The following is a 3,803-nucleotide window of genomic DNA, read 5'->3' as shown; positions in this document are numbered from 1 at the left end:
AGCCTCAGAAGATCAAGTTGGGGACTTCAGTTTTCATTTCCATTGAAATGATTACCTCCCCTGACTTCCACTATGGTACGTCCACGTCTTTGCTTATTGTTACGTCCCGAACAACTCCCCACTTAGAGAAGGTTGTCCTTATTACTTCTTCACCTTTTTCCAACTACTCGACTGGGAATCTATCAATTTTTAGAGTTTTTAAAATGCTCCCTTAAAAAATGGAAAATATTTTTTCCTTTGACATTCTACTATTAGATAATTTGTGAGTTCAACAAATCTTCATCATCGGCCTGTAGAGTAAGATAGACTGAGAGTCAGCAGATAGTGGGAGAGGAAATAAAGATAGAGTGCATAGTAGTAGGGTAGGTAAAAGAGGCCTCAGTTGACCTGTTTTAGCTGTTTGCCCCCAGGGGTGATTCTAAAATTTTTCCTTTTTAAAAATCAACGATTTTTCACTTTTAAAAAGGAAAAATCCTAAAAAGAAAACATGTAACAAAAACATGAAGTACAGAGAAAAGCAAAAGCTATAGATAGGACTGGAAACCTAAATAGAAAGGTGGGGGGAAGGGTCTGGCCTGAGTGATGCAGCTCTCAAGAAGCTGACCGCCTCGCTGTAAGCCTTCGCCGGTCAGGTTCTCAGGCCCTCCGCACCTGTGTGAACTAGAACAGTATAGCTATGGAAATCATAGGATAGTTATTGTGACTGTCGTTTGTTATGGGCAGTCATTAATCTTTTAGCCACCTCACTTCCCTTGGCCATGTCTAATTTGGAGAGAGCTATGAAGAACGCCGATGCCGCCTCCTCGTTTATGTCCAGGGCTACCTGTACTGCTCAGGGGTGATTTGGCTGATGTCTTCAACACATAAGTCACCCCATTTTGCACTAACTACGTTGGAACCATATTTCCCTGTGAGGAGGAGCTCAGGTTCCCTTATTCTCACCATTGCATTTTTAAATTTTTCTGCCACCCTAGGGATACCTTTAACTAGATGGTTTAGAGTCTCCCTTGCTTTTGCATGAGGAGTGGTCTCTAATTCTTCTGTTTCTGCTGGTTTTATTTTTTTCATCTCCTTTTCCTCTGAACTAAATGGTCTTTTGAAGGGGGCGCTGTTTGCCTCCATACTTTCAGTTTCATTTTATTTCTCTTCTTCTTCTGCAGTGATTTCATCATGTGTGGCAGCTTGTTTTTTGGCTGTTTCGTCTTCATGGATTTCTTGCTTCTTCTCTTTCTTGGATTTGGATGCTATGGTTTCTGTGGCGGCTGCCTTCTCTTCTACGGCCGTTATTTTGCCGTATGCCTCTTTTAGAGTTGGAAAATCCGGGTTTCCAGACTCTTGTTCTGTCGTAGCTGTTGGCTTTATCGTGCCTCCCATCCTTTCTGCATAGGTTCTGGACGGGCAGGTGTCCACTTTGTGGTTCAGGGTACCACATGTGAGGCAGCTTGCCTCACATGTGGTACCCTGACAGATCCAATGGCAATGGTACCCTGGCAGATCCAATGAGAATAAAGTTGGGCACTTCTGTTTTCATCTCAAGGGAGATGTTAACTTCTCCTGATTTCCACTCTGGGTTTTCAGCATCGTTAAGGATCTGGATTTCTTTTACATTACCCCACTTTGAGAACACGCTCCGAATGATGTCTTCATTCTCCGCGTATTCTAGGGGGAATCTCGATATTTTGAGCATTTTAAGGATGCTCCCTACCATGAAGGGAGAAATTGTTTTACCTCCACATTCAAATCAGCCATGTATCTTATTCCTGGAAGCGATGTTCTTGGTGACCACTTTGTATCTTCCGCTGCCATAAGGAGTGAACCCGAAAATATTTTCGGCTCCTACATGGTCTATGAGTGCTCTTTCCCTAACGCGTTGACGCATCCACCTCAAAGCCGAGGTTTCGGACGCGAGGACCAACAGATGACATCGTTGGAGTATTGGAAGGGGGCTAACTGTTCCCACCACCGAGTGTTTATTATTTCCCCAGTCCGGGATTAAGAAGATCTGTAATTTGCCGGTTAAATATCTAGAGCCCCGATGGGACTCGTATCGATATCAACGGTGAAGAACAGATACTACAATTTGCTCTTAGCCTAAGAACAGATGCTACAATTTGCTCTTAGCCTATGAACAGATACTACAATTTGCTCTTAGCCTAAGAACAGATGCTACAATTTGCTCTTAGCCTATGAACAGATACTACAATTTGCTCTTAGCCTAAGAACAGATGCTACAATTTGCTCTTAGCCTATGAACAGATACTACAATTTGCTCTTAGCATAAGAACAGATACTACAATTTGCTCTTAGCCTAAGAACAGATACTACAATTTGCTCTTAGCCTAAGAACAGATACTACAATTTGCTCTTAGCCTAAGAACAGATACTACACTTTGATCTTAGCCAAAAGGCCGAGAATATATATATATATTCGTTTTCGCCTTTAGATTTAGATATTGTGATGGGTAAGTAAAGCCAATCTCTAAAAATTCGGACGATCCCTAGGACACTCAATCTTGGGCGAAAGTCCGTCCATCTCAGCGTTGGCTCCACTCAGTGATGGCCTTCCACCCACACCAAGCAGAACCGCTCATATTCCGAAGAAAAACATTCACCGACAAAGCCTCTCAGCAGCCGTGCCGGAGAACACTTCCCCCAGAGACGCACGTTGCTCCCTTTAAAGCAAAATCTTTAAGAGAACGAACTCAAATTCTCAGCGTACAATTAGTCGCCTCTTACGACATGCTTGGATTTGCAATGGTACTATAACCAATAATAATAATTTGTGAGTTCAACAAATCTTCATCATCGGCCTGTAGAGTAAGATAGGCTGAGAGTCAGCAGATAATAGGAGAGGAAAATAAAGATAGAGTGCATAGTGGTAGAGTAGGTTAAAGAGGCCTCAGTTGACCTGTTTTAGCTGTTTGCCCCCCCAGGGGCGTTTCTAAAACGGTCGTTGATTTTTCACTTTACAAAAAAGGAAAAAACCTAAAAAGGAAACATGTAACAAAACAAAAACAAAAAAGTACACAGAAAAGCAAAAATTGAAAGTTAAACTTAGAGGTGGAGGAAGGATCTGGCCCGAGTGATGCAGCTCACAAGGAACTGCACCGCCTCGCTGTAAGCCTTCGCCGCTCGGGTTCTCAGGTCCTCCCCCACCTGTGATAGCTGAAACCGGTGAAGCTGTGTACAGAAACCCAACAAGGTGGTTACTGTGTCTTTCTTTTGTTGTGGGCAGTTATTATGCTTTTGGCCACCTCACTTCTCTTGGCCATGTCTAGTTTGCAGAGAGCTATGAAGAACGCCGAGGCTGCCTCCTCGTCTAAATCCTGGGATACCTCTGCTCGCTCAGGGGTGATTTTGCTGATGTCATCAACGAAAATGTCACCCCATTTTGCACTGACGATGTCAGATCCATGTTCTCCTGTGAGAAGGAGTTCAGGTTCTCCTATTTTTTTCATCGCTTCTTTGAATTTTTTCGCCATCCCTGGGATACCTCTGATGAGATGGCTGAGAGTCTCCCCTCCTTTCGCGTGAGAGACTTCTGGGTGGTCGGTCTCAGATACTTTTGCTGTTTTGGGCATTACCAAATCTTCTTCCTGTGGGCTTAATGGCCGTTTGGAGGTGTTAGTGTTCATCTCCATCTTTCCCTCTTCTATGTCTGTATTAGTATCTATATTGGTATTGATAGTTTAAATAGCGACTGCTTCTTCTTGTTGGATTTTACTGCTTGTGGAAGTTTTTTTTCCCTTACGGTTTTTCTTAGACGTGGAGGTATGGATTTCTGTTTTATCAGGAGCAGCCTC

At 43.2% G+C, this 3,803-nt stretch overlaps 1 non-coding gene across 1 annotated transcript; it reads right to left on the bottom strand.

Annotated features, from left to right (window-relative positions):
* Window positions 1–2,235: 2,235 nt before the first annotated feature.
* Window positions 2,236–2,420, bottom strand: LOC150107744 (U2 spliceosomal RNA). The gene has a single exon (XR_016548271.1). It is a non-coding gene; the product is annotated as a U2 spliceosomal RNA (small nuclear RNA).
* Window positions 2,421–3,803: the final 1,383 nt, after the last annotated feature.

Source organism: Typopeltis vanoorti, chromosome 4, assembly GCF_054136105.1.
Source record: "Typopeltis vanoorti isolate ZY-2024b chromosome 4, IOZ_Tvanoo_1.0, whole genome shotgun sequence".
Lineage (NCBI taxonomy): Eukaryota > Metazoa > Arthropoda > Arachnida > Uropygi > Thelyphonidae > Typopeltis > Typopeltis vanoorti.
This window is presented reverse-complemented; position numbering and strand designations above follow the sequence as displayed.